Raw genomic sequence first — 25,444 nt, forward strand, 5'->3', positions numbered from 1 at the left:
CCGTGAATACCTTAATTACATGAAGATTACATTGTTGCTTGGGATTCCCAAGTTAACTCACCGCAGATGCGAGTTGAAATGAGTGATGAAGCCAGAAGAACAAAATGAAAAAAACTAATGCTTGAAGAAATAAAACGGTCAGGCAGTAAGAAGAAAAAAAAGGATGAGGTCAAATATGTGGGAGTGGGAATCACATAAGGTTGTTAGGAATGAAGAAAGTGGTGCAGGGAGATAGGAAATTGTTGCTGTCGTTAAGGGGAAAGAACGATTGTTATAAATATTTAACTGGGATGGGTAAATGTATTAGTTTCTTTGTGGATAGTTGACGCTGATCCTGTTGACCGCTGGTCTACTTCACAGTAATCACACATCATTTCGGATAGAATTCTACTCCACCTTCGTTCTAAAATTACATTAAACCGCTGGACTAACAACACCAATGCCATTGAATGGTTTAGTTCCTTAATCCCTAAAAGCAGATATAGATTCATTTAAGTCAGTATAGATCAATACTATTCTAGCGTATCTCCTATCCTACTTAATAAGGGCCTCATCTTTGCACTAAAATATTCTGACCAAACTGGAGGAGATATAGATATTATCGTGACAGCCCGTTGAACTGTTATAAAATTGGACGGAAACTTTGTGTTCTCAAGGATACTTCCAGTTACTTCGAGTCACTCGGGATCTTGTTCAAAACGGGGGCACCAGTTTTCATTTATGTTTTATGTAGTGTTTTTGGTACCGAAAGACTTTCAAACTTCGTATACTTATCTATTTTGTGTTATAGAACAGAAAAAAAATTTTGTATTCGAATTTATTTCATGTAAAAAATTGTCTTATTTCGATGATTTCAACCAATCACTGACAAGTATTCAGCTGTTTACAGTTATTCCTTTGGCAGTTTAAGCGATGTAAAGCGTATTTAATCTCCATTACTTCTGACATTTTGCAGAGAGGCAACACACGTGTGTTCGTTTTCCCTAACCCTAATTGACTTGCTCCTTCCTTCAAAAACCAGGCCTTGCGCCTATAATAGAAAGGTTTATTAGCTACTGCCAATATGCTTCAGCCATTTTTTGACAAGGAAATAATAATTTTATCACCGCCAGAATCGTTTGAGAATCGTTTGTTTACGAAGTCAGCACTTAATGTATTCAGCTGAATGGACGTCAGTCATTGGTTGAAATTACAGAAATACGACAACTTTAACATGAAATAACTTGCGATGTACGTTTTTTTGTTAAGAAGACTAAGAGAAAAAGATGTTTTATATGACACATTCTACCAGTGTCCCAAGTTTCAAAGTGTTTCGTTAAGAAAATACTGGTGCCCCCGTTTTGAACAAGATCCGTGACTCGGCCTAGGTAATCGACCCCATGGGATGTTATCTGTTCCACTGTCTCTGGGACCAATTCCCAAATATTTCCGGTGGTCTGTATAAGGACGACACTCGGTTTGCGGTCCCGAGCAAGCGAGAAGTCGGACAACTTCGTAAAAAAATTAGATCCTTCTTTAAGAATGTGGGTCTTAGCATCTCTTATTGCTCCAATCTTAAAACTGCGAATTTCTTCGATGTCACACAGCATTTTCAGAACGACACTTTCTATCCTTACCACAAATTCAGTGAGAACTTAAATTACGTTAACTTTTCTTCGACCCCCATCATCACTCTGTCCTTAAATCTATGGTTGACAGTGTGTCTTATAGGATCCCATCCTTATTCGTTAATAAAGAAACATTCGAGCAATATGCCGAATATCATAACAGTGCCCTATACGGTGCTGGCTATAAAAATTCGGGCCAGAAGACGTGACGTTTTCTGGTTTCACCTCAACTTCGCCCTTAATGTTCAGTCCAGACTACCCAAGCTTTTCTTTGCACTGTTAGAAAAGCATTTCCCCAGGTCTAGTACCCTTAGGAAAATCTTCAACCCCCCCCCCCCCAATCCATTGAATTATCCTACTCCACCACAACTAACATTGCTGGTATTATTCGACAACTTGACAATAGGAAGCTACGTAACCAGAAGATACATAACTATAATCACTCAAGTACAACACATTCTAACCCCCAGCCCTCCCGTCCATAGCTCTAGAGCATCCTTGAACCTTCTTACTAGTGCTGACCCTCACCTCATTAGCACTAATCCTAGGACGCTGTCCACTACTCGTAACCAACCTAGGGATCTGGCTACACCGATTACTGAAGTAGGGAATAATAGGGATGATATCACCAGACACGAGAGCTACTATAAACTATATCCTCCGAATAGCTCTCCCACCCCAATACCAATCCTAGCGTTTAACCAGATATTACCTGTGACATCCGGTTAATAGCAGCTAGTTATAGCCTCACAAACTCAACTTTAGCACCCTCTAGAAATCTATGTTGCGGTAGATACCCCGCTTCAAAGAGATGTTTGTAAGAGATGCCCCATCTCTTAGAAGATAAATGCCTCGCTAAAAATATCGTATACAGGTGTGGCTGTGTGGCAGCGCAGGTGTGGCTGTGTGGAGGCGCAGGTGTGGCTGTATGGTAAGAGCTGGTAGAAACGTTAGCACGCCGGGCGAAATACTTAACAGAATTTCGTCTGTCTTTCTGAGTTCAAATTCCGCCGAGGTTGACTTAGCCTTTCATCCTTTCGGTGTCGATAAATTAAGTACCAGTTATGCACTAGGGTTGATGTAATCGACTTAATCCGTTTGTCTGTCCTTGTTTGTCCCCTCTATGTTTAGCCCCTTGTGGGCAATAAAGAAATAAGAAGCTTGCTTCCCAACCACATGGTTCCGGGTTCAGTCCCACTTGGGCAAGTGTCTTCTACTATAGCCTTGAGCTGACCAAAGCCTTGTGAGTGGATTTGGTAGACAGAAACTGAAAGAAGCCTATCGTATATATATATATATAGATATATAGATATATATATAGACGTATATATCTATGTGTGTGTATCTTTGTGCCTGTGTTTGTTACCCCACTTCGCTTGACAACCGGTGTTGGTTGGTTTATATCCCCGTAACTTAGCGGTTCGGCGAAAGAGACCGATAGAATAAGTACCAGAGGTCGATTTCATCGACTAAAAAGGCGGTGCTACAGCATGGCCACGGTCAAATGACTGAAACAAAGAAAAGAATAGAATAATAAAATAATAAATGCACAGTCTCCACGGAGGATTCCAAGTTTGTATATATCAGCTCATGCAGTACCAATTTCAAAGCGAGAATTAACAATCATTACTCTAGCTTTAAATTTCAGGCGAAAACTAACAGTACTTTTCTATCTAGGCTCTTACATAATCTAACACGTAGCTCAGTTGCATAAAGCATGAAATGGTCCATTGTTACGCATGCGGCGAGCTGAGAGAATCGTTAGCAGAATCGTTCTGAGTTCAAATTCCACCGAGGTTGACTGTCTTTTATCCTTTCGGGTCGATAAATTGAGTACCAGTGAAACACTGGGGTCAATGTAATCGACTAACCCTCTCCCCCAAAATTTTAGGCGTTGTGCCTATATTAGAAAGGTTACAACAACAAATGCGATCTCGACATTGCAGAAGTCTTATCTATTATTCAAGGAAGAGGCTGCATAAACGAACGAAATGACTTTATTCTTAACTGTAGACATAGATTATATAACACATTCTTATGGTATCAATGCTCGTGTCTTACTCCGATAGCCTCATAACTAATCCTCCTACATCCTCTCCACTTTGATTTCTCCTTTGTATTTATAACAGTACCTTTTAGCATTATTTTATATATTTCCTTTACTTTGTGGTCTCCTTATGTTTTCTTCTCTCCGCCTTTCTCTTTTTATACCCAATAATTCATTTATATTTATTTATTTTTCCTTCTCTCCCTTTTCCTTCTCCCTTTTTTCTGAATCCCCCTTTTCCCCTTTCTTTTCCCCTTTTTAACTTTTTCTCTTCCTTTTCTCTTTATTTCTTGTTTTCTTTACGTTCTTTTTGCTCCCCTCATAGATACACGTATGTACTTGCACACTTACAGCTTGTATGGCTAGATATATGCATGTTTTTTAAAAAAAATATATATGTAGAAGCGCGTGTGTATGCGGGTGGAACCTTGCTTCCATCCTTGGGTACTTAGGCATATTTGTATTGCGCATAGCTCAGTGGTTAGAGTGTCGGGCTCACAATCACGAAATAGTGAGTTCGATTCCTGGGCCGGGCTACATGTGTTTTTGAACAAGACACTTTATTTCACGTTGCTCCAGTTCACCCAGCGGTAGAAATGCGTTGCGACGTCACTGGTGCCAAGCTGTATTGGCCTTTGCATTTCCCTTAGATGACATCCGTGGCGTGGAGCAGGGAGTTTGGTATGCACAAGCTACTGCTAGTCTTCCATCAACAACCTTGCCCGGACATGTGCCTTGGAGGGTAACTTTCTAGCTACAATCCCATGGTGAGTCATGACCGAAGGGGGGCTCTTTACAGACGAATGTCTACATGCTGTAGCCGCACGCCCGGTCATGGCATGTAGACATTTTTTGCGTATGTGCGCGTACGTAGGTGCGTCTGCGCACATATATGCTTCAGTTGGTACCACAGGTGCGAAGTCTGAGTGCACGTATGTACATGGATGGTGCGAATGTGTATGTTTGCTGTGACGCAGACCAACGGTCAACAACACCAGCATCAACTATCCTCGAGGAAATGAATATCTTTACCTATCCCAGTTAAACATTTATAACAATCATTCTTTCTCCTTAACGACAGCAACTACTTACTACCTCCCCGCCCCACTTTCTTTTTCCTCTCCTTTTCTTCATTCCTAGCAACATTATGATTCCCACTTCCACATATTTGACCTCATCCTTTCCTTTTCTTCTTGACCGTTTTATTTCTTCAAGCATTTTTTTTTTTATTCCCTTCCGGTTTCATCACTCATTTCAACTCGCATCTGCGGTGAGTTAACTTGGGAATCCCAAGCGACAATGTAACCTTATACATAATTAAGGTATTCTCGGCCTGATGAATAGCTAAGTTGAGTACTCCTAGTTGAGTAATTATTACATGAGAAGGTTAGCTAGCGGAGAAACTTATGTAGCCCGGATTTTATTCGTTCCGCGCCCTCAATTCCGATTTTTATTTGCATTCATAGCAACTGAAGTTGCTAACCGTAAGCTATACAGAAACTTTCAGCTTATCGAATTTCCTCGTTACTTTGATATGGGAAAATGTGTGTTACCTTCCATGCCAATAAATTTTTATTATTCCTGAACGTACGTGGTCCATTTTTTGTTTTCCATGCATACCACGGACTTCTTGAAGCTTACATACTTCCTACACTTGAATACCGGAGTCGTGCTTCTATTTATCGATATATATATATATATATATATATATATATATATATATATATATATATATATATATATATATATATATATATAGGTAGCATCAGTATTTAACACATCGGTTTTTTATAAGTTTCACAATAAAAAGTCGTTCAATTTGAATGATACTTCAAATATTTTCATGAACATTGTCTAACTAAACATAGAGGAAAATTGAGAAACATTGTTTTTTATGCACTTTTATTGCCAATTTTCGAATTTGACTATGTGCAAAAGTATTTACCACCTATACAAATAAAACGTTTAGTTAGACAATGTTCATTAAAATATTTGAAGTATCATTAAAATTGAACGACTTTTTATTGTGAAATTTATAAAAAATTGATGTGTTAAATACTTTTGCTACCCAGTGTATACACACATACACACAAACACGCACACACGCACATACACACACACACACACACACACACACACACACACACATATAGGCACAGGAGGGGCTGTGTGGTAAGAAGCTTGCTTCCCAATCACATGGTTTCGGATTCAGTCCCACTGCGTGGCACCTTGGGCAAGTGTCTTCTACTATAGCCTCGGGCCGACCAAAGCCTTGTGACTGGATTTGGTAGACGGAAACTGAAAGAAGCCTGTCGTATATTATATGTATGTGTGTGTATATGTTTCTGTGTCTGTGTTTGTCCCCCAACATCGCTTGACAACCGATGCTAGTGTATTTACGTCCCCGTAACTTAGCGGTTCGGCAAAATAGACCGATTGAATACGTACTAGGCTTACAAAGAATAAGTCCTAGGGTCGACTTGCTCGACTAAAGGAAGTGCTCCAGCATGGCCATAGTCAAATGACTGAAACAAGTAAAAGAGTAAAAGAGTAAAGATATATATATATATATATATATATATATATATATATATATATATATATATATATATATATATATATATATATATATACATACAATTGCAGCGTGGAAGGTGTTTATAAGCCATTTAAGAAACACACAAAAACCGTTAGATTTACTTCAACATTTAAATTTAATTTGCCAAAATATTTTCGTCGCTTTGAGACCGCTACCTGTTCACTTACAAAATTCCGTGCTGCATCACAGTAGATGCAGCACGGAATTTTGTCAGTGAACAGGTCACGGTCTCAAAGCGACGAAAATATTCTTTATTCTTTTATTTTTTTACTTGTTTCAGTCATTTGACTGCGGTCACGCTGGAGCACAACCTTTAGTCGAAGAAATTGATCCCAGGTCTTATTCTTTGTAAGCCTAGTACTTATTCTATCAGTTCCTTTTGCCGAACCACTAATTTACGGGGACGTAAGCAAACCAACATCGGTTGTCAAGCGATGGCGTGGGACAAACACTGACACACAAGCACACACATATATATACATATATGTATATATATATATATATATATATATATATATATATATATATATATATATATATATATATGTGTGTGTGTGTGTGTGTGTGTGTGTGTGTGTGTGTGTGTGTGTGTGTGTGTGTGGACTTACAAATATATATAACATACAGAAAATTGCACGACTGGGCACTGAACACATCCTACGCAAAATACTTTCAAACAGTAACCATAAGAGCATCGCAGCAAACCACATCACATACCCATGGCACACAGAGCTGCGCTCGGTAGTGAAGTGAAAGCACGCTATAAAAATAAAACTACTGAATAATAATAATAATAATTATAATAATAATAATACTAATAATAATAATAATAATAAACTGAGCAAATATAAAGATCTTGAAATAGAAATTAGCAAAATGTGGAATACTGAGAAAATATAAAGATCTTGAAATAGAAATTAGCAAAATGTGGAATCTGAAGACGAAAACAATACCTATTGTCATAGGTGCCCTGGGAATGACAGCGAAACGGGCTGATTACTACCTAGATCAGATTCCAGGAAACCCCAAAATGGCTGAAGTTCAAAAGATAGTGCTCATGGGAACTGCCCATATCCTACGTAAAATACTGTCTATGTGATCTCAAATTTTAAAGCAAACGCATAATTTTCTTATGGTTTCTTAAACATTCACTTGAACAAAACTGTACAAATCCAAATATATGGTACTCTAGGCATAACACCTACATGAACTTCTAACTTGTTGTCTCTTGGGGTCTCTGGGTGAGACTTGGATCCAACTTGTACAAATGCAAATCAAAAGTCAAACATAATAATAATAATAATAATAATAATAATAATAATAATAATAATAATAATAATAATAATAATAATAATAATAATAATATATACTGATATTCGACGTCGTTGAATCTTTGAATTTACGTATTCAATTGTGTTGTTGCAATAAAAGTTATGTTTACGTATTTGGGTAAAATATTAAAGTTTTTAAGTTTTCTTCAGATGTTCGTTTGCCTGTCCATTCGGAGAATACAGTAGGACTTTTGTAATGAAAAGGATTTTTACATTTTCGAATACCCAGGGAGAGTCAAAAAGAAAAGAAAAATAAGTTGAAGATAGTAAAGTTTTAAGATTTACTAAATATGGTCTTTTGTATGACCGCACAGAGAGAAATGGTAGTGTTCTTAGAGTAAAAAAGAAGGATGATGTTTACATTTTCGAATACTCGCGGAGAGAGGAAAGGATAAGCAGTTGTAGATATTAAAGGTTTATGCTCCGGTGAGAATAGGGATAACCTTTATGTTCGATTCTCGTAGCTGCCACATTTTAGTAATCTCAATTCTCAGGTCTCCATATTTATCAACTTTTTCTCTTTCTTTCATGATGATATGTTGATCGTGTGACACTGCCACCTTGATTATTAGGCACTCGTTTTGTCCCTCCTAAAGGCTACTATATCCGGCCTCCGGTGCTTTAACACTTTGTAGGGATATCAAAGTCTCAGAGGATTTTTGCCTTCCGCTTTTCGTCCACTACCTTTTCCAGGTGTGTTGGCACCAAGCACCCGTAACCTCATATCCATACTTACAGCATAGCAGCCAGTGGAGGTTTTGGGCAACTTTGTTGTGTTTACGCTTGTACTCTTTCTGCGCATGATTTTCACAAGCACTAGCAATGTGAATCACATTTTCGACCCTCTTCCCACACTTTCTGCAGAAGTCCGATGCACTTGTGTCGTATATATTCTTTTTCCCTGAGTTGGTATCCAATGCCTGGTCCTGAGTCGTGATGATTAGGCTTTCAATATTCTTTTTTAGGTCACCCTTGTTGAGCCAACTCCATGATGCTTCCTGATCTTTTAATTTGTTGGTTTCACGGTGGAACTGACCATGTAATTCCATGCGGAGTAGGGTTTCTTCCCTCTCGTTGGCTGTTCTTGTTTGGAATTCATGAGCACACTCAAGTTCATTTTTGCTAACTCCTTCTGCACTAGTAGCATACGGTAGCAGGTTTTGATTGCTGCTTACCAAATATTCTGCTATGTTTCTTCTTTCTCTGTTGATGCACTCCCGTACGCTAATCAGCCCACGTCCATCCTTACCTCTCTTCATGTTGAGCCTGTGTACATTTGCCTAGGGGTAAAGGGCACCATGCATTATTATTATTATTATTATTATTATTATTATTATTATTATTATTATTATTTTCATATACATACAGCGGATAAGACTATTGGAAAAGGAAAAATTCTAACATCGGGCTACAACAGATAACCTTAGATGCCAAAAACCCTCCTAAGTATCCCAGTTGTCCCTAATAATACTGTTTTCTGGAGCTGTACTAAACTGGGTTTTATGCCTATTTCCTCTATCCATCTGTTCAAATCTTTAGGTATAGTTCCCAGTGTACCTATAACTACTGGGATACATTTTACCCGCACTTTCCATGATTTTTGTCTGAAGTCTTTCATTATGATGTCTGGCCTATTTGCATCTATCTTTCTGTCAGTTTGAATAGTGAAGTTCCAGAAGAGTGAGATGTGGTCATTTTCAAGCACTGGGGGTGGTTTGTGTTCCCACCAGTTTTTATCATGCGGCAGGTCCTGGTTTTTGCAAATTACCCAGTGAATATATTATGCTGCTCTATCATGCCTATTGAGATACTCTGTAGGCGCAAGAAGACTGTACATGGAGACAACACGGTCAATGGTTTCATTTCGTTGTCTACATACATGGCATGTTGGGCTACTGCCGTTCTTTAATATGTTGGCCAGGTAGTTCCTTGTGGGTAGGCATTGATCTTGGGCTGCTATGATTCAACCTTCTGTTTCTGATTTTAAACGAGAAGACACTAACCATTAATAGGTAAGGACTTTATCAACGTCGGCACTATTAGCTCTCTTTGGGCATTTGCCATTGAGAGGTTCTTGTTGTTGTTGTTGTTGTTGTTGTTGTTGTTGTTGTTGTTCTTCTTCTTCTTCTTCTTCTTCTTCTTCTTCTTCTTCTTCTTCTTTTTCTTCTTCTTCTTCTTCTTCTTCTTCTTCTTCTTCTTCTTCTTCTTCTTCTTCTTCTTCTTCTTCTTCTTGAGTGAGAGAGCAGTGCATGCCATCAAAGGGACACTGGGGTAAGATATACAAAGCCCAGTATGCTCATCACGACTATCCGCCTGATAGAGGTACACCAGACACGTGCATCACAATCATATGTGCATGACATGGCGATCTCATATCAATATAAACAGTGCATGACCTTTCAGGTGGGGCCCAGTTAGAATTTTCTTCAGGTGGAGTAGCCCATCCCGCTCAAAAGGTCCCTGTATAAGAGTTGTTTAAAGATGTTGAACCCATGTTTCCAGAGGTGAATTATCCAAACTCCAAAGAATTCCTCTCAACACATGGCTATGATGCTCCCCCACTACTTCTGCTCATGATCAGAGATGCACATATCATCAGCCACTAAGGGACATGCTCAACTGGCTATGGTCAAACAACTGACAAACAAATCCGTGGTATTAAGCAGAATATTTGCTGTAGCCCATCCCTTATACATCTTTTATATTATTATTATTATTATTATTATTATTATTATTATTATTATTATTATTATTATTATTATTATTTCTACGCGACAGTCGTTGATTACATTAAATACAATCTTATACCTTATTCATTTTCTCTAGTCCGCAGTAACTAAAACCCTTAAAGTCGCTCGAAATATTAGATTTCATAATCATTAATTACTCTCCTGGAAATCTAGTATTCATGATATAAGTAAATTTGCATCATAACGACTAACTTTCCTCTTCAGAGTGTGAAAATATTTCAGCTCCGAACAACTGCTGATTCTCTACGAAACCCAGGTGAGATCCACAATGGAATACTGCTCCCACATCTGGTGCTGGTGGTACACACACACACGCACACACACACACATTCTCATACATCCTAGAATGCAATAAAATCATGCCTTCAAACTTCAGTCTCCAACTTTCAGAAGTGCTATCATTTCTCTCAGTTTCTTCTCTCATTAAATAATTCAATTTAAGTCCAGCAACACACTCATTTCTCCCCTCCTTTTCTATACCGTGCCTTCTTCCCTCCATGCAACACACACTAATCACTATTCTCACTCCATCATCCCCTAATTGTCAACCCGGTTCAATCATTTCTTAACACGAGTAATTTTTCTGAAGTCACTGATATATATATATACTAAAGAATAACACCATTTATATCAACCTAACAGCTTCTGTGGGGCGTGTAAGGCCCATTGGAGAAGCTCTTTCCTGCTCAATGAAACCAGAAAAGCAGTTGATAGCTAATCGATGAAAGGCAATGGTGACCCTTGCGTAATTTGTACACAGCGCCAAAAATTTGAAACTTAAATGCAATAATAAATGTACACTGACGTAATCCGTTTGTGTCAGTTTATTGATTTTAACGTTGTAAGATAAATAGGAACGATGGTGTAGAGTGGGGAGTGGGGAGCGAGGAGCGAGGAAGTGAATGAGATTGAAGAGAAAGGGTAGAAGTGCGATGATGAAGAGAAATGGAACAGAAGAAGGAGGAGTGAATGGTCATAGGAAGAGGTAAGGGGGCGAGAAGATGAGAAATTGTAGGAGAAATATGAGGAAAGGTAAGAGGAGTGTTTGCTTTGTAAATTATATTTTTGCGCAGTTAAAATTAACTCTTTGATCTCAAGCCAGTAAGGCAGTCCCTTGATGGTTACTTGAATAGCTACAAATAATGGCCAAACCATACTTAGAATACATTGAATAATCATGGTTAGGGGTCCTCTGCACACAGGAAAAATAGAATTGTCACGGCTGGAATGCTTTTCATCATAGGTTGGCGCGATTAAGATTTACCTGGGGCTAAACAACAATAGTGTCAAACCATGTGTGGTCGTGGTTGTTATGGTTGTGGTAATGGCAGAGGTTGTAGAAATGGTGGTTGAGGCGGTTGTATGGGTGCCGGAGATAACGGTCGTGGTGATATATGTGGTAAAGTTGGTGACAGTGGTGGTTGTGGTTGTGGTGATGATGTTGGTAAGATTTGCAGGTGGCAATGGATATGGTGATTGTGATGGTGGTGACGATTGTGATAGCAATGCCGGTGTTGACAATAGTTTTGATTACCTCCCGGATTACAATGAATATCTTTTTACTACAATATATATAGTCTATGTAGTGGAGGCGCAATGGCCCAGTGGTTAGGGCAGCGGACTCACGGTCATAGGATCGCGGTTTCGATTCCCAAACCGGGTGTTGTGTGTGTTTATCGAGCGAAAACACCTAAAGCTCCACGAGGCTCCGGCAGGGGATGGTGGCGAACCCTGCTGTACTCTATCACCACAACTTTCTCTCACTCTTACTTCCTGTTTCTGTTGTGCCTGCAATTCAAAGGGTCAGCCTTGTCACACTGTGTCACGTTAAGGGTACACGTGTCTGTGGAGTGCTCAGCCACTTGCACGTTAATTTCACGAGCAGGCTGTTCCGTTGATCGGATCAACTGGAACCCTCGACGTCGTAAGCGACGGAGTGCCAACAACAACAATATAGTCTATGTATTTATGTGTGTGCGCGCGTCCGTGGGTCTGAGTGTGCGCGCGCGCGCGAGCCTACATGTTTGTGTGTGTGTGTGCAGTAGTAGTAGTAGTAGTAGTAGCAATAGAAATTTAGATGGTAATGAAAACTAACATACTCAACCCTCCCCACCCACGTGTTGTGTCTGTGTATACATATATACTTATATATGCTATAAAAGTATTGAATACCACACTCGCTTAATATTTTTTCATATATATGCTTACATGTTTATACATACATACATACATTCGATGTAATTCATTTTTTATTTAAGAAAATCTACAAATATTTTGACTGTATCAAGAATTCTTAACTTTTTAAAGTATATATGAGTGTGTGTGTGTGTATATATATATATATATATATATATATATATATAATAATAATAATACAAAGAATATATATACATGTATACACACATATATGTACATACTTACATCTACATGTGTATATATATGCATATCAGGGTACAGGACGTTAGAACAATGAACTACAGACAACGGAACGAACACATAGGAAAACGGAAAGCCACTTGGAATATTCCTTCATCAGCTGCCTCTATTCTAACCTGACGTTTCGAAGATAAGACAGAACGTACTCTAGAATAGTCTCTTCCTGTGTAGTGGATCAACCCACTACACAGAGGATTCCAAGGTGGCAAACACAAACCAAGACAGGAAAAATTGGACAGTGAAAACAACATTCAAAAGCCGTACGGCCAAACGCGAATCTGAGGTAGAACGCTAGTAGTTCGTCTTGCCTTCACAGCGGCTGGAGTGAAAAGAAAGCTGACCACAGGTCACACGAGAGCAGAGAGGATGGTGGAGGGAGGAAGTGGAACAAGGAGGAAGGGACAGAAGGGTATAGCAGTGAAGTAGAGGCCAGGACAACAGAAGGGAGCAGCGCGAGAGGGGGAGATGGGTAAGAAGAAAGATAGATAGGTAGGTAAATAGAGGGATAGGTAGAAAGATAGAGAAAGAGAGAGGATGGTAGGGAGGGGAAGTGGAACAAGGAGGAAGGGACAGAAGTGTATAGCAATGAAGTAGAAGCCAAGATAACAGAAGGAAGCAGAGCGAGAGGGGGAGATGGGTAAGAAGAAAAATAGATAGGTGGATAGAGGGATGGATAGAAAGATAGAGGAAGACAGATAGATAAATAGATAGATAGATAGATAGATAGATAGATAGATAGATAGATAGATAGATAGAAAGATAGAGTCACGTCAGAATAATAAAGTAGACTTACTTGCAAAAAAGGACGTGTGCGTTCAATAATGTAATAATACAAATAATATATATACATGTTTACACACATATATGTACATACTTACATCTACATGTGTATATATATATATATATATATATATATATATATATATATATATATATATATATATATATATATATATATATAGGCCTTCAGGTCAAATGGGCGAAGACCAGGCTAATGAATTTCGGAGGTGTCCCGGACCCTCTCTTTCTCCATATTGGCCCCGACATCGTGGAGTTTGTGAGCTCTTTCATCTACCTGGACTCCACAGTCACCAACAATGGAAACCTGATCCCAGAAATCAACTGCAGATGTGGTCTGGCCGTTGGTGTCATGTACTCCCTATGGAACTCCCTCTGCTGCCACATCTCTATCTCCCAGAAGACGAAGCTCCGCATTTACAACGCATCAGTCCTCTCCCTTCTCCTCTATAGAGCAGAAACGTGGTCCCTCTCGAAGAACCTGCCAAAGAAGATCGACGGCTTCGGTAGCAGAGCACTGAGAACCGTCGAGAACAGCAGATGGTACCATCATGTTTCCAGCAGAGGTGTACGCTCACGCATTAATCCACAGCCTCCAACCACATAGCTATCATTCGCATGCGCTGGTACGGACATATCCACCGTCTCCCGCTGGATCATCCTACATGGGCTGGAAAGCTGTGACCTGGATGACGCCTCGTGACAAGCTCCGCACAAGATGGCTAGACGTGATTGGGGAAGATGTCCAGAGGCTCCACGTCATCTTCGAGAATGCAGAGAGGCTGGCACGGAATCACCAGCGATTGAGAACACTGGTGGACCTGGTCGGTTCTAGAGATGATGATGCCTCTGAAACTACTAACTTGAAATGACCCTAGCCCCATCAAGCAAGAACATGAAGCAAGCGAAGCATTATATATATATGTACGTGGGTGTGCGGGCGCGCATGTGTATATATGGACATGTGCACTTACGCGATTACTATGAACATTTTTACTTAATAACGGTCAATCACAGTAATTTCCCTTTGTTTTAACTGTCATTTTCATAGCATTTTTTTCGATGGCCCGATAACTGAAAAGATGCTGGAGTGGGTTTCCGCTCCGACATCCGAATCTCAGAGTTTTATCATGGCTACCGAATAATTGTCACATATATTTACAGATAAATTCCTCTATTTACATAATATCGAAGTCTCTTTCATACTTTTGTTGTCTTGCCATTTCTATCAATATATATATATATATATATATATATATATATATATATATATATATATATATATATATATATGTATTAGACAAAATGAGATAACAAGGTCAAGGCTGTGAGGAGTTTTCAGGACATTTATAACGAAAAAGATATAGATATAGTCTTACAGCTGTTTCTGGGATATTATGGATATCCCTTCATCAGAGACGATGTGACATGGTTAAATAGAGGTAAATATTTGAGTTCTAAATAAGGAAATATTACGGAAAAAGAGGGGATATGGAATATAAAGGGAAATAAGAGAATGAAAGTAGAAATAAAAATATAAAATGTATAAAGAAATTGTAGTTGCAGTTCCATTATTCGAGGAAAGTGATGTATAGAAGTGGTTCAAAAGTGTCCTGTACATGGTATGTAAGTTCCAATAGTAGTTCATGTCAAGTCATTTCAAAGTATGGAGCCGTGAATTCTGTGTTGCTCATTCGAAAGTGTCTTGTGGTGTGAATGAAAATGTATTGGTAGTATTTGTGAATAGATGGTGGGGAGAGATGTGGGTATTTAGAATGAGGAGATAGGTCAAAATGAAAAAAGGAAGAGAAAGTGAGAGGAAGAAAGAGAGAGAAAAAAGTGAAAAGAGTGATAAAAAGTGAAGAAAGGGCTAGAAAAGAGAAAAAAGGAGTGTTAGTTGGTGGTCAAGATAATGTGAGGGGAAGATGTGAGAGGAGTGGGGGAGGGATAGGAAGAGATGAGAAGGTAAGGAGTGAGTAAGTGTGAGATATGTGAGTAGGAGTGATATGATAGGGATGGGTAGAGAAAAGGTATGGGTGGGGTGATATCAAAGAGTTGTAATCTTAGTAGTAAAATTTAAAGTGAGGGGAAGAATACAAGGATGTCAAATTTCTATAAATAGACGTATGTGATTGTATAGGTTAGTGTAATAGATAGGAACCAGAGAGGAGGAAAGAAGGTATAATGACATACGTACACACCTTTCACTTACACTTGCACATCTACACACACGCTTGTATTAATCTACTAACTTTAACACACACCCTCACACCTACATACACAGACCTATTTTTTCGCACATGCATTCTCTCATACACTCGCATGCTGAAGCATACATGTTCACATCTACCTACTCCGTACATATACCACATATACACTGGCATTTTCATTCGGTACCAGGACGCCTCCTCTACACACAAATGTACGCTCACTCGCACACTCTTCAAGAACTCGCCGCTCATGTTTGGTTGACAACTTTGAATCATACTTCCCACACACTTTCTCCTCTCTTTGACCCTTACTCGCGTTTTACCTTGCCAACATCAGAACAAATAAGCCACTACTGCTGCTTACCACTGTTCCTCAGCTCGCACAAGATCTAACAAATTTTGTCCCTTTCGCCATTTTCTTTTCACATAAAGTGCGTAACGTTTAGCTTGTTATCTGTTCATCAAGTTATTTCTTCGTCGTTACCAGATTTTTCTTCACAATTATCGCTTCTCAGTACATTATCAAACCCTGGAGACTCTACCAAATTCTCCGGACCACTTATTACTGCTGTAAATTTTTTTTCTTTCTACCAATTTCTTTTCACAAAATTTATACATTTTTCTCTTTTTCAAAATTCTAGCTTAAACCTTTCCTTTTCGTTAAGATCTTGTGTTATGCACTTGAACGTGCAACGATAACACATTCTACATTGGTGTTGTCACCTCATGCGCTTCACCAACATTTTATTCTCTCACTCTCACACCTGCTCTCACCTCCCCAAATACACCCTTTCACATCACTCACCAAACGACTACACGCACCAACACACCGCACCTCCACTAACCAACGTTACTATACAACAAAAACTGCTGTATGTATGTGCACATACATACATGCAACAGCTTTTCTTATTAAATGGTGAGAAAGGTTTTTCCCTACTACGTATTTTTCCAATTTCAACTCAAGGCCTCAGATCAAATCACTTGCTGGACAAGTACTACTCTACAACATATATACGAAACATACATACATACATACATACATACATACATACACACACACACACACACACACACACACACACACATACATACATACATACATACATACATACATACATACGTGCATAAACTTACCAGGAATTTAGCCTTTAAGTACATATGAGCATGTATATGCATGAGAAACATACATAAAACAAAATATACAAATCTGCACACATACATACATACATAAATACATACATACATACATACATACATTAAAAAAAATACCCTGTTGTTGTTATTGAAATTCGAATGAAAGAACTTTGGATCTAGGTTTAGAAACCGGTTCTTTCTCTATTGGCAAGAAATCTTGAAATAAAACTAAATAATGACGTACATACATGCAAGCATATGTTTACATTTAACTGGTTTCAGCCAGGGTCTGAAGCCATGCTGGGGAACCGTCATCACACACACACACACACACACACACACACACGTGTGTGTGTGTTTGTGTTTGTATTTGAGTTTATGTGCATGTGCGTGTGTGCATCTGCGCCTGTGTGTATATGTGAACATGAGCCTGTATGAATATTTGATAGGAACTTTAATACAAGTACGCGGATTTTAATGAGAAGTAGGTGGGAGATCGAACGAGAGAAAGAGATTGAGAGAGGGGGAGAGAAAGAGAGAAATAAAGAAAGAAAGTGAGAATGAAAGAGAGACTTGAGGTATAGTTATAAATAAACAGTCAAGAAAATCCTTGACTAATATAAATATCAGCTTTTATATTTGTTTATTGTTCAACCCCCCGCGCCCATCCCTCCATTCCCACCTCCAACCTTTTCTTCTACGTTATATAATTAATTATTGTTTGCAACATTTTGATTAACACACACACGCGCATACATTATATATATATATATATATATATATATATATATATATATATATATATATATATATATATATATATATATATATATATAGATATAGATATACATATATATATACATATATTCACATATACATACACACACACACACACACACACACACATATATATATGTATATATATATACATATATATATATATATATATATATATATATATATATATATATATATAAACACATAATTTACATAAATATTTATACATACGTACATACATATATGCACACACACATACACACACGCGCACACACACAAACGTATACACACATTCATTATAAGACGCCTGCTTTGTATCTTGTTGTTTTGATATATCTATTTTTGTTTGTTTTTATACATCTTTAATATCTGCAGTATGATGTATCAATCACCTAATATTGATTGATTAATCCGGCAAATGCAAATCACTCTGGCGGGGAAATATCTTTGTGAAGTGTTCGTTACAGTCACGTCCGCCACAAATATTATTTCATTCATTCGTTTTTTTTTTTGCTTGTTTCTGTTATTGGGTTGCGGTCATGCTGGGGCAACACATCGAAGAGTTTTATTTTGTTTTTAGTCGCTCGAAGCGATGCTAGTACTCTCGAGTATTTTGAGGTATTTATTCTATCAGTTTCTTTTAATACTAAGCCACTAAGTAACAGTGACATAAGAACAAAACATATACCGGTTGTCAAACGGTGTGAAAAATCTAAAAAAAACCCATTAACCCCCCACCCCGCACACACTCACATGCAAAGACACATATCTGTGTATGTATGTATGTATGTATGTATGTATGTATGTATATATATATATATATATGCGTGTGTGTGTGTGTGTGTGTGTGTGTGTGTGTGTGTGTGTGTGTGTGTGTGTGCAGTCAAATTCTCATTTAAAGAAAACCACACGAAGGCCAAAAAATCATTTCCGTTAAATGAATTTAAGGAAAATTAAAAAATATAGTAAAGAATGATGTATTGCTTGTTGTAATACCACACACTCATTTCCTTGATTTAAACTGTAGTTATGGCTTAAAAAGGAATATGATCAAAAATTTAATTATTTTTTTCTAAAAAATTCAGTTATCTTGACTGACTTTCTTTTTTTCATTTCGAATAAAATTCTCCTCAAGACACAACTTGTTTCACCTCTTTTCCATTTTCCTGTAAGAAATTTTTTTCTAGCTGTTCAAGATGATAAAGTGCATCGGAAAAAGTGATTTTTCGCTTTCCTGTTTGATTTTCCGTTTCATCAAAAATTTCGGGCTCGTCATTGATAACAAGGTTCTCTATGAAAATTTCTTGTAGATTATTGTCATCATAGACAGGTAGATTTAAATTATCAAAGAATGCTGTTTCTTCTTCATCAGTTTCAATTGAATTTTCCCTAACATCCATGTTTCTGGCCGGCATTTCAGTACTTTTATTTGTACCTTCCCAATTTTTGAAGGCATGATTAAAACAATTATTATTGTGTCGACAGAAACGGAATTCCATGCCTCAATTATGAGTGGAAGAGCATTGAATAATTTGAATTTCTTAATCTCATCAATGAAATTAATATCTTCCTCGTTTATCATACTTAAATTCCTTAAGAAAATCTTTCTGTAAAAGGCTTTAAAAGAATGAATAATACCTTCATCAATAGGCTGCATTTTTGATGTGCAATTCGCCGGCAAGTAATATAGTTCTATATTACTCAAATTGATATCGATGTAATGAACGGCGGCATTATCGAGCAAAAGAAGTAACCATTTTTTCATTAAGCCTTTTCAACCAATCTCTAAATATAAAACCAGTCATCCAAGATTTTCCTGTATGAACATATTCTAATCCCAAAGCTTCCATGTTAATATTCTTAAAACTCTGTGAAGATTTGAATTTACCGATTATAAGAGACATTATTTTCCCGCCAGTTCTATTCACACAAAAAGTATTGTAATGCGATCTTTTGAAAATATTCTTGAGGCTCTTTCTTCTGTGTTGAGAACCAGTGTATTTTTGGGAGGACATTTATATAAAAGGACCTGTTTCATCGCAATTAGAGAAATCTTGAGTAGAGCATTTATTGGATTTTTCAAAAAAATCAGAGAATGAGCTCTTTATTACAACGGGATTTACTAGTCCTTCTCCAGAATTTGTCCTTGATTTTATGCCGAAATTTTCTTTAAACCGTGTAATTCACGTTTGTGAAGCTTTAAAATCTTTGATTTGAAGACAATCTGCAATTTTAAGAGACGTAATCTTCAGTATCTCATTGGTTACTGTGTGAAAATTTGATCTTTTTTTTCTGAATCCACTCAAAGTGGATCGTGGATAACTTTTGTAACATTCAGAATTACTAAATTCTTCTTTCCTTAGTGATCTTTTTTTTTTTTTACTCGTATTTGGATTTGTTTTTAGAATACTATTAATAACTCCTATTGACATTTTGAATTTCTTCTTCAGTTCCTCTTGTGTCGCCAACGGGTTCTTTTTCTTGTGATTCAACACTTCCAATTTTTGTGAAATTGTATATGTTTTTCTTTTGCTCTTTTTATTGTTTACTTTGGCACACATGGCTGTGGTTTATACAAAATTACATTCAAATTTAGAGAAAATTCTGATCTTCTTTCAGTGCAATGCACCGATTTTATAGAAGAATGGCCAGTATTTAATATTTAATTCGTTTTAAACATAAAAGAACAAGATGTACTTTTTTGTCAAAATATTTATCTTTATAAATACTTTATCTACTATTTTTAGGATTACATCCCTAAGATTTTAATTTTTTTCTCGTGCGTTTGTTATCAGCTAAATTGAATGCTGGGTTTTCAAATAGTCGTGACTGGCTGTTTTTACGTAAATTTTGTAAAAATTGGTCTTGGATAGTTAAAATATCTTAATCACATTTTTTAAAACAAATTATAGTCTAGCGTGCTTGCTTCTTAATGAATGAGTACTCGTTAATTCGAGAGGATATTAATCAAATTTATGGAAAATTGCAACCGATATACTTGCCTTCGGTTATATATAGTAGATTATCTATCCTTATTTACGAATAAGAAATAAACTTAAAGCGTTTGATGTAATACCTCCACTTTGACACAAACTTTAAAACTAAAGCTCACATATGCTATATACTACCTCATTTAATACTTCATTTACATGTTTACACATACCACATTAAAATAAATGATCATTTAATGAATAAAGTTATGAACTCATCTAACATATATGAGACAGCGAACTAACCAGTGTACATATTTAAGTAAAGGATTACTAGTTGCACAATCGGCAAAATAGGCTATTTTGCGGGTCCCGGTATCGTAGCCTATTCGAATGCTCTTGTCTCCCATTATTATACAAATACAAGTGATAGACATATCATTATATTATATCAAATTTATCAAAAAATCCCCAAAATATTTCTAAAATTCCTTTAAAATCCTTTTTATGTATTCGTTATTCCGAATTTCGTTAAATATCATCTATGTCGAGAGTTTATACACAAACCTTTGCAAAATAAAATTTGGGGGATCGTTAAATGAAATTTTCGTTAAATGAAATTTTCGTTAAATCAAAATTTGACTGTATATATATGTGTATGTATGTATGTATGTATGTATGTATGTATGTATGTATGTATGTATGTATGTATGTATGCATGTATGTATGTATGTATGTATGTATGTATGTATGTATAGATGTATGTATGTATATTGTTATCCAGTAAGGCCTTCCTTTATGAAGATAGTACTGTGCGATTTGTGGGAGATTTCGCTGCTAATTCTAACATGTCAAATAATCGCATAGAAATACGTTGTGATAAAAGAAAATCGCTTAAATGTCGTTCCTATTTGTTAGGTATGTTACACCATCGGGCTAAATGCCTTTGTATTATGTATAAGGAGGCGATCTGGCAGAATCGTTAGCAAGCCGGGCTAAAATCCTTAGAGGAAGTTTGTCCATCTTTACGTTCTAAGTTCAAATGCACCCCATGTCGACTTTACCTTTCATCCTTTCGGGGTCGATGAAATGTGTACCAGTTTCATCCTAGGAATCAATGAAATCGACTGGCCACCTCCTCCATAATTTCAAGCCTTGTGCCTATAGCAGAAAGGATATTTTGATTGCTTCTTTTTAATGCTATGTGTTCTAATCTTGGCAGAGATGCCTTCGTCTTTTATGTGCTTAAGTCGATAAAATATGTGGTATGTTGAGGTCAAATCAATCGGATAGACAAGTCTACAACAGAAGTGTGGTATTGTGCCAATAATGTAAGACATCGTTATCATCATCATCATTACTATCACCATGCTGTTAAAGAAAATAGCTGCAAGTCATATCATTGGCTTTCATGTAACTTATATCTGCAGTCCTCGGCATAATTTTTATATCAGAGAGAGATGGGGGAGAGAGAGGGGGGAGTCGTACAGACTCATACTCACAGAACATGTATAGCTGTGTGCTTAAGAAGTTCACTTCGCAACAATGTAGTTCCGAGTTCTATATCCATTGAGCGACACCCAAAGTCGTGCCTTAAGTCGACTAAGAGTGAAATTGGGTAGATGTCTGTGCGATTGACATTTCTTGTCTTTGGGTGGTAGTTTAATCCATTAGTACAGCATGCCATTCAATATAATTAGCTAGATTGTGGTATTTAAAATATAATTAGCTAGATTGTAGACTTAATTTGTCATCCATTTTAACGCCACCATATGGCCCCTTTAGACGGGGAATCCGTCTGAGGTTTCCAGTGTAAGGATAACTTCCTCTACTTCGCTTTCCATCACTCTTCGGGTACCTGTAAAAAGGTCAAAGGTGCTGTCCTTCCTCCTCTAACTAAGCCATTTTCATGGGACTTTTTTGTTGTCTTTTTTGTGGTTTGATCATTTAGATCAGACAAGGGCAATTTGGTATCTTTTTTCCAAGAAGCAGACCACATGAAATAGCTCACATCAAGAAGACCGCAATACTATAAAAAGTGATGGTAATTTTTCGTTAGGCGTACCATTCAGAAACTCCCGCTGGCCGCAGGTTGCTCATAACTGATTTAGGGCCTCTTAGATCGGTAAGAAGTCAGGAAGTCATCTTCAGACTAGAGATCTCTGAATATTTGCTAAGGAGAGGACTCTGCTTCATTTACCTAAGGACCAAATAGTGTTGTTAAATCAGGAGAGAGATTAAGTCTACCACTAAATGCAACATAGCACAACTTAAGTGGCGTGTATTACATTGGCTAATTTAAGATACCGTGTATACCATGTAATAAAATACACTAGATAGTAGTTTCTGATATTGAGTGGATTGCTTTAGTCGAATACCATCGATCCCAGTACTTGACTGGTACTTTATGTTACCGATCCCGTCTGTCGGCATTCACTTTGTGAGTCGCCGTGCGAGCGTTCATACCACCGACGCAGCCTGCTTTCTTCCGCCGTTGCTGCGGCGTCATCGGTGTCTGCGTTTCTCTCTGCCGAAGCCTCTTCCTACCACGCTACTCTCGACTCGGATGAAACTACCCGCCGAACTTAAGCATATCGCTAAGTGGAGAAAAAGAAACCAAACGGGATTCCTTAAGTAACAGCGAATTAACCGGGAGAAGGCAAATATCATACAATATAGAATATATATTGTATTGTAGTGCATAGTATATCATATTATGTTATATATATATATATATATATATATATATATATATATATATATATATATATATATATATATATATATATATATATATGTATGTAGTATATTATACAACACGGTACACACATATAATATACACACAGAGAGTACACATACATATAGTGTACTGTTCCGTTATTAGTGGGATCAGTAAAATCCATCCAGTGTAAGGCAAATATAACTTAATATACACAGGATTTAAGTGTGAGCTACTTCAAGTTTTATGTTTTGATAGTACAATTGTCCTACGAGTTTGTACTACCGGTCAGTCTGTAACAGGAGCCTGAAAGATTGGCCGATAGGCACTCTATACAAGCTCGTCCCACTATAGCACTATCAGAATCATGAAACTCGTTGTAGCAGCGTAGCAGGTAGTATTTAAATCCTGTATACACACACACACACACATATATATATATATATATATATATATATATATATATATATATATATATATATATAAACAATATATGAGTATATGCATATATATGTACATGTATGTATATATGTTCATCCACATGTACATATAGATACATAACTGGGTACATGACGTGGCAAAAGAACAAGGACAAAAATGGTAAACAAGGTGCAACAAACAAGCAGGCCACATAGAAACATCCCCTTCATCAGCTGCCACCATTAAAACTCCGGCGTTTCGAAGAATTAAGGCAATACGCATCGTTAAAATGGTTCTTCCCACGAACACAAATTAAATTGTTTTCGTTGAGGGTAGTGGCGGACGGAAAACAAGACAAGAAAACGAAACGGTGAAATAAACAAACAAAAAGGCTGTACAGCCAGACGTGAAGTGTGTATGTCTCGAACGCTGTGAAGCACGTACAGGAGGGGCAAAGAAGTACGTGCGAGCTTGGTGATTCCAAGAACGAAAAGAAATAGCAGCCGCACACACGTGACCAAGGCTGTATGAAGAGAAAAAGTAGCAGAGGGAAAAGGAGGGGAGGAAGTAGAATAAAAGTGAGCAACGAGAGGTAGAGAGAGAGAGAGAGAGATAGTAGTAGTAACGGTGAGAGGCGAAGGACGAGTAACAAGAGAGAGAGAGAGAGAGAGAGAGAGAGAGAGAGAGAGAGAGAGAGAGAGAGAGAGAGAAGTAGTGACAGGTAGAGGCGAAGAACAGTAGAGGGAAGAATGAGAGGGGGAGATAGAAATAGAGAGAGTCGCGTTAGAAAAATAGTTAAAAACTTACTGTATAAAGGTAACGCGTGCGTTCTGTCGTGATACAAACAATATATGAGTATATGCATATATATGTACATGTATGTATATACGTTCATCCACATGTACATATAGATACGTGTGTGTGTATATGTATATATATATATATATATATATATATATATATATATATATATATATATATATATATATATATATATATATATATATAAATATTGCGTAATGAAATCAGGTCATTCTTTTTTAATAGCCCTGTTATATATATATATATATATATATATATATATATATAAAACAGGCCTATTAAAAAAGAATGACCTGATTTCATTACGCAATATTTTAATAAGGAAAAGCAATAGAAAACTCCAGCTAAGTCACAAGTATTTACTTACAATCAACTTTTATTTCTTGTCTTCCAAGTGTTCAATGTGGCCACCACTTGCAGCACGGACAACATCAATGCAATAAGAGAATTCCTCCCACACGAGTATCTGTTTGGCCTGCGAGATCTCCAGACCTCACCGTATCTGATTTTTTTCTTGAAGAGATATTTAAAAAATCGCGTTTATGTTCCACCGCCACCTAACCTCGATGACCTTAAACATCGAATAAAAACAGCGATCAACTCAGTGGATCCTGATATGCTGATACGCGTTTGGGAGAAATCCTCTAATCGCATTGATGTTGCCCGTGCTGAAGGTGGTGGCCACATTGAACACTTGTAAGACAGAAAATAAAAGTTGATTGTGAGTAAATATATAGCTGGAGTTTTCTATTGCGTAATAAATCGGTTCATTCTTTTTTGAATAACCCTGTATATATATCCTGTATATATATACATACACACATATACTGAAATAGGGATGCATATGAACAACAATAGAAG

General features: G+C 37.2%; 1 long non-coding RNA gene across 2 annotated transcripts in view; it reads right to left on the reverse strand.

Annotated features, from left to right (window-relative positions):
- Positions 1–25,444, reverse strand: part of LOC106879348 (uncharacterized) — a 43,710-nt gene that overhangs the window by 17,280 nt on the left and 986 nt on the right. The gene's annotated exons all lie outside the window — the stretch shown is intronic.

This window comes from Octopus bimaculoides, chromosome 2, assembly GCF_046866305.1.
Source record: "Octopus bimaculoides isolate indiv1 chromosome 2, ASM4686630v1, whole genome shotgun sequence".
Taxonomy (NCBI): Eukaryota; Metazoa; Mollusca; class Cephalopoda; order Octopoda; family Octopodidae; genus Octopus; species Octopus bimaculoides.